This window comes from Nannospalax galili, unplaced genomic scaffold, assembly GCF_000622305.1.
Source record: "Nannospalax galili isolate Female #2095 unplaced genomic scaffold, S.galili_v1.0 scaffold227, whole genome shotgun sequence".
NCBI lineage: Eukaryota > Metazoa > Chordata > Mammalia > Rodentia > Spalacidae > Nannospalax > Nannospalax galili.
This window is the reverse complement of record NW_008360303.1, coordinates 2,687,788-2,695,019: the sequence shown is the minus strand read 5'-3', so window position 1 is coordinate 2,695,019 and position 7,232 is coordinate 2,687,788. Positions and strand designations below refer to the sequence as shown.

At 34.7% G+C, this 7,232-nt stretch overlaps 1 protein-coding gene across 5 annotated transcripts in view; it reads right to left on the bottom strand.

Annotated features, from left to right (window-relative positions):
- Brinp3 (BMP/retinoic acid inducible neural specific 3) overlaps positions 1 to 7,232 on the bottom strand; it is a 474,563-nt gene that overhangs the window by 464,740 nt on the left and 2,591 nt on the right. For 2 of the 5 annotated variants that reach the window (XM_008824258.2, XM_008824257.1), the window contains exon 2: positions 5,727 to 5,858. The exons of 1 other annotated variant lie outside the window; for it this stretch is intronic. The gene's annotated coding sequence lies outside the window, so the exon portion shown is untranslated. Of the gene's footprint in view, positions 1 to 5,726; positions 5,859 to 7,060; positions 7,148 to 7,232 lie in introns of those variants that run through there. 2 more of the 5 variants (XM_008824256.1, XM_008824260.1) reach the window with 2 other exon arrangements.

Genomic DNA, 7,232 nt, shown 5'->3' with positions numbered 1-7,232 from the left:
AGGGTAATTTGAAAAACTGTTTGTTGGAATATGTCAGATTACTTTACAAACAATAATCAAAGGAATGACTATCACTAAACTTATCTTAGGCAAAATTTAGTAATAGATATCTTTTAATGAGAAGTTAATAAATAGCTGTTTTCAAATACTAAGATAATGGTCATATTTCACTGAGACTTTTAAAAACCTGCTTCTGAAAAATAGTAAAGGAAGGCAATATTTATTAGTTGTGTGATGGAATCATTATGTGAGTGGTAGATTAAATTTTTTTTTTATGTGAATGAGTATATTGCCTGCATGTATGTAAGTGCATCCGTGTCATGCAGTGCCCTCGGAGGTCAGAAGGGGGTGTTGGATTCCCTGAACCTGGAGTTATGGATGGTTGTTAGCCACCATGTGGGCGTTGGGAATCAAACTCTGGTCCTCTGCAAGAGCAGTCAGTGCTCTTAACAGCTGAGCCATCTTACCAGCCCTACAAAACTTTTTCATAGTTCATCACAACAGTTTTTATTGGAGCTGGTGACTCTTACTTCATCTGAACTGATTTTCTTAAATAGCAGCTCTTTGGGATAGGCATGAATGTTTTCTCATTTTAGCCTCTGCTCAAAACACTATAATTTGTTGTATTATCTTTCCAATTGTCTGAAAAAGAGATATGTTATATTTTCTCAGTTTCTTCTTTGTTAACATTTTACATTTTTAGAACAAGTAAAGGCATATTTTAGTATAGAATAGTCTTTAATGGGATGAAATCTTAAAATGAGTATGTCCTATAAATCTGGAAAACAGGCTGTATTTTCATTGTTTATTTGAGGATGTCTTTAATAGATATTAACAAGCTATTTTAACACCTTCACTTTGAGTGTAGTAGAGGGTAATGGAAAAAAAAATCTACTTCCTCGTTTTCTGTTTCAGTGAATTGCTTTTCTATTTGTTTTAGATTGCACAGCTTTGGAAAATTCATCCTTTTTTCCTTTCTCATTATTACATAATATAATTTCAAACATTACTAATCACATCCATAAAATATGCTGTAAGATGTCTTTGTATATTGTTGACTAATAGGATGAATATTTCAAAATTCTATGCTGTAGAATTAAGCTAGAATCATTCGATTGCAGTGTCCAAAGTAAATTGGAATTCTTCTGCATATTGCTACGCTTGGTGTTTTCCCAAAAGTGTTGAGAAAATCCTGTATTACTCAACATTTATGAGTTCCCTTGTACAAACTGAAGTCATCATTACTGTTTAAGTGGTATTTTTAATGGAAAAAAAATAGTTTCCAATGTCTACAGTATTGAATTTTCTCATGAGCTGAGTTTTTTTTTCTAAACTATGAGAAATGAACTCACTAAACAAGAAATACACCCAAGTACATCACCTATGCCGAAATCATCCTAATTGCATTAATTTTGTTCTGTATTTACTTCAGGTATACTATTAAAGCTTTAACTTAATGGTAGATCAAATAGAAGTTACAGAAATTGTTGTCTTCATAGTGTGTCAATTATTATACAATAATAAGCTACAGTAAATGCATGATTTTATTTTATTTTGTGTTATGCATTTTATTTTGTTCTGTTTTTGAGACAGGTTCTCACTTTGTACCTCAGGCTGGTCTTAAACAATGTAGCTCAGGCAAGTCTTGATCCCACCATAGTCATTTTGCTTCATATTCCTGGATTTGGGAATTTTGTGCATTAGATAACAGAAGTGGAAACATATGTGATTTTTAAATATGACAGAAAATTAAAATGATAATATTCAATCATGTTCTTTAGTATAACATTTTTTTCAAATTGGCTTATCTTTGTGAATCTCATCTAAATATTGTAAAGAGAAAATTAAATGTGAGCATAAAAGTGAGGGAGTGGTGAATCTATAAAATAAAAACATTTTACATCGGGCACTATTCGATACTGGGAAATCAAAACTGCATATTACAAAACTCTGTCCTTTCCCAGACTAGATTGTTTTTTAATAGTGTGATATTCTAGAGAGAACTTTTTAAATTAACGAGATGCAACAGTCCAGAAAAGTTAATAAAAATCAGCTCAGTCCTGATGAGTTTGGCTGATAGTCATAGAATTCAGGAAGAATAAGTCTATCTGTAATATTCTTTCACAATAAATCTATAATGGAATTTAAATGAAACAGACCATTTTGAGAGAATAATTCTTACATAGCAGAGTGCTATGATGCATTTGTATATAATGTTAACATGTTTATTAATTTAATCAATAAATGTGTATTTTATAGATTTAATTTGCTGGAACTCTAATATGGTAGCTGCTTTATTAGCTATTAAGGGGAACTGTTATGCTGTGGGTGCTCTTAAAAGCATCTAAATCTGAGCATATAAGGGTTTATACACTAAAGAAAACACTTAAAATAATTACATGTAAAATAGGTCAAACTATGAATAAGCACCATTTTTATCTCTGAGATCAAAAAATTTTTGAAGTAATATTGTGATTAAGAAATTATGAAATAATTAACTATAAAACCTTTGAGATTGGACAGAAACACATGTTAGTAACTGGATACAAATGTTCTTGATAGCTTGTCAGATAATCTTGGGAAAGATAGTTATAAAATCCTTGAAATGTTATTGATGAGTATATGTGATAACCCATCTAAGAGGGTTATAGTGGTTGTATGATACCAGGGAGAAAGAAAAAAATTGGTCCTGGCCAAAATGTCCAGGTATTGTTTCAATAGAAAGACCATATGTACTCACAATTATATTTCAGTTTCAGAAAATTATTTTCCTTTTTACAGAATAAAATAAATGTTATCACATTTTTCTCTTATATAAACAATTGAGATCATCCATCAACCTCCGATAATATTTAAGCAAAATAATTAATTTTTAGTTATCCATAGAAATTTATGGATTGTAGATGTCAAAATCATAAAATTAAATAGTAGACATGGCAAGATATAGAAAAATTGGTCAGAATTACTCCCTATATGTCTAAAAGAAATTGTCCAAGTAGTTGCTAAATTAAAACACCAAGTGAGATATTACCCTACTTTATTTTGCTACATCAGTAATAAGTATACAAAAATATTGAAAATTAAATGCCTACAATTTTAAATTTCTCACTTTGATATTATTGCATGAGAAAATTTTGGTCTTCTCAAGAGTTTAGATCATCAATTGATAATATGAATCTGCTGGGCTATCAGAATTTCCTTTAAACGGCTTTGAGATGTTAGTCAACCAGGAATCTTATTTTCTAAAAGTGCACATTCTTTCATAGGGACATATATTAAAACCAAAGCTTAAAAAAAAAAAAAACAAGTTCATTCCAAGAAGTCTATTATTTCATACTTTTAAAACTTAGATAATAGTAAAACTTATTAGGCAATATGATACCATGCACAAAGAGCATTTGATACTGACATAAAAAAATTTGAGTCAATATTTCTACTTGTGTGAAGATATAACATCATTTTGAGATTCTTAGAAATCCGAATTTAAATGTATGTTTTGCATCACATATTTTATTTCTACAATTTTGTTTTTACTGTTTTTCTTTGGTGTGGTCTACTAAAGATTTCTCTCTTCTATGTTATTCTGACAACTTTCATAAGTATATGTTGTTTTCCCTTGATAAGAAATGATGAAAATAAGTGAAAACTGGTGAAAAAGAACATAACTTTCTAGGACTACATGAATACTGTAGATCCAGAACTGAAAGTGAAATCATTCTTAGTGGTTGAAAGAGGACAGAAGAGTCTTAGAAGAGATCCTCATTAATCTTAAACCCTAAATATAATATCCAAACGCATTTGAGATTTTCTTTAAAAAATAAGTTTGTGCTAAATGACACATATGGGCTTCATAGTCTCATCCACATTGGAACTATTTAAATATTAGTCATTTTTAATAAATAAAAATTTGCTCTTCTTCTAATCAGTAATTTTTCATTTTAAAAAGAGTAGAGAATAATAAAATAACAGGAGGATATATAGGATCTAAACATATTTGATAAAGTTTGAAAGTCCACCAATGTGTTCTTAGTACTCACAGAGATAAACCCATAAATATGCTATTCCAAAAAAGAGTTTGATTTGTATTTAATAACACACAAATCTAGGAGCATAGTTAATGGTAGAAATAAATACTTTGTGCAAATATGTATAATATACTTGTCTGAAAACAGATACTTTGAGTCCAGTGACTTCTTTTAACTTGAAATTACTTAACTGGAATATACCAACCACTTTGTTGAAAACAATCAACAGGTATTATAATTCATAAAAATGAGCATTTATATAATAATGTTATTTTTTTTAAAGGAAGGTATCCCTGGAAAGAATGGATTCATGTACTGCTTTCTGGTTTAAAGATAAAAGAGATTGATCACTATATCGTGTCTATTTCATTTCAAAGAGATTATTTAAACAATGAATATTTAACATAGATATCTTCTCCACCATTCCAAATATGAGTATAGTTGCACACATATACACAGTACACATACATACAGATAGATAGTAAGTAACTCACTGCACCCAAACTTCAGAGAATTAAATGCAAAGGAACCAACAACCTGAAATGCAGTGATGACTTTAGCTAGTGGATTAAGAACTACCTGCTATATCAAACTAAGGAAAGTGCTATAACTTTTCAATTTGCTAACCCTAGGTTATAGTTATTCTTCTTATTCTTATAGATTTTATCAGGGAGCCTTATAAGCAGAATAAATATTGATTCAGAGGTCTGCATCAATAAATGTAAGCACTGAAATTGTTTCCACATAAACTATAAAGATGTTTTCTATGACTAAATGTTAGCAAGTAGAATAGTTTTATGATTGCATTTTAGTTTCTTTTTTCCCTTAACTTAGTGCAAATGCTAGGCTCCTTCAGCCACCATAGAATATAATAAAATAACAATAATAATAGCAAAAACATTAAACATTCAGAAAATGTGGTCAATTTAATTGAGTTAAACCTGATAATTAAAGAAATCTACTGAGTGCTGAACCTACATAGTCACAAAACCTTGAAAAAAAAAGAAAAGGTTTATTTGGGGGGGGTGTTCTCATAATTATTTTTTCTCTCTTGGTTTTTCAACTGTTTTCTTACCTCTAAAGCTTTCTGTACTGAGAATTCTGCCCTTTGGCAAGCTCTTCTTTCCTTTTCCTATTTTAGCAACCAACCTCACCCCAAACCCATGAATCCATGGTGGTTGTTTTTATTTTTAATTTTTTTCTAGTGTGGGAAAATAGAATGAACGTGTCCACCAAATGTTTTCTCGAGGTGTCAAAATTACTTTGTTAGTTCAAGATGCCATTAGTAGTTCTCTGATTGTCCTCTGTTCTCAAAGGTTGGTGACCTCAACAAGAAGCAGCGTTTCTATGTGCGTCTGCATCTGCCACCTTCCACCTTCCCACCTTCCCCCTTCATTAGGGATTTCCACCCATTCCTCTAACTCTAGCCTTCCAATTGCCTCCTCTCACCTAAGTCCATGTTATGATTGTTTTTGAGTCAGTTAAACATTTAAACAAAAACACATAAAGCATTTAAATGAATTCACATTAAGCATAGAAATGGTTTTACATATACAAATGAATGTAAGCATTAAGGAGTTATAGATCTTAGAAAGGCCATCTGAAAATGCATTTATTCCATAGATTGAAAATGAAACATCATAGAATGGGTCAAACACAGGTTCTATACTGACAGATACCCTATAGACATTCAGTCCTTACCTGCTTAACTGCATGATGACCAACAAATCAAAAGTCCCCAGAATCTCAGTCATCTGTCTTCTGCGGCTGCTGTGACAGTTTTATAGCCTGTGCTTTCTTCTTTGCTTGCATACATTGGACTGGATATGATATCTGCAAGCGATGCTGGGGTTAATTTGTAATCCTGGTCAGCACTTCCTCTTTTCAAACAGCTGGTTGGCAGCCCAAACAGCAGGAAATATGCATTTTATCCTGGGAAGCAGAGCCTACCCTGCATTTTCCAGGCAGAATCACCTAAAACGATTCTGCTCTGAAGGACTGATTACCATCTAGACCTGAAGCAAAGCAGGAGGCTTTCTGGTTCAACTCTTAGGGACTAGGAGAACAGCCATCACAGACTTCAACTCTCAGTCACCGTTAGGCTAAAGAACCCGCTGGACCCCACGGCCAAGTAGTGCGACCCTCCCTAGTGGCCACCAAGGGAGCACAGCGCCCAGACACCCGTACTCCTGCCTCCCACCCCCACCTTCAGAAAACTAGCGGCGGGAGAGGGAGGAGGCACACAAAAGGGTAACTTTAAAGTGGGTTTAAAGTAAGCTTGCAGCGCCCAAGCCTCTTGGTCTGTGGATATCACAACATTCTAAGCCCTCGCTCCAAGTTGAAACCCAACTCACTTCACCTCGCTGCCCTGCTCTATGGATTCTCCGGAGTTGGTTGGTGAAGGAAGGAAAGGAATGAGTGATGGTCAGCAATACTTCAACACCGATCTAAAAGAGTCATTCAGCAACCCGAAGCCTTATCAAGCAATCATATAAAGAGCGATCATGGCTTTATAAAGGAGACAGCCTGAAGCATCATGCGCTGAGTTTAGATGCAGCTCATGAAAATAATAATTACGTAGAAATGTGTTAAGAGATTGTAGAAAACTCAAATATGCCCTGTTCCTACAGAGGGGCTCTGGGGGGTGCAGAGGAAGGCTGGACACGGAGCCTTGTGGAAGGTTGAAACCCCCCAGTAAGTCCCACTCTGCTGGGCTGCAAATACCCAGAGCAAGCTCAGCTTCGCTGCAAGGCTGAGTGCCGAGCCTACGCCAGCGGATCTCGGGGACTCCAACCTCACCCGCCAGGCGCTCCCACACCAGCATCGAGCCGGGTATATCCAGGCTACTAGGTACTTTGCCCTCCACGTCCCCTGAGCCCAGGTGGCTTAGGTGTAGCCAAGAGCTATTGCTAAATCTCCATACAGTCGCCTGTTGCTAGCCTTCTGGCTAAAGCATTCTAGACTGTGAGAGCATCACATCAATTTCCCTTGCAGAAGGATAAACTGAGGGTTCTAACACAGCAAAACGCACTTACCTAGATAACGAATCCCTGTGCCTCACTGGAGTAGACTAGATTAAGAAGCGAAGGTCTGACTGCACTGAAAGTTTCTCTCTCTCTCTCTCTCTCTCTCTCTCTCTCTCTCTCTCTCTCTCTCTCTCTCTCTCTCTTCTCTCTCCCCCCCCCCACGCGCGCCACACCAACAGCG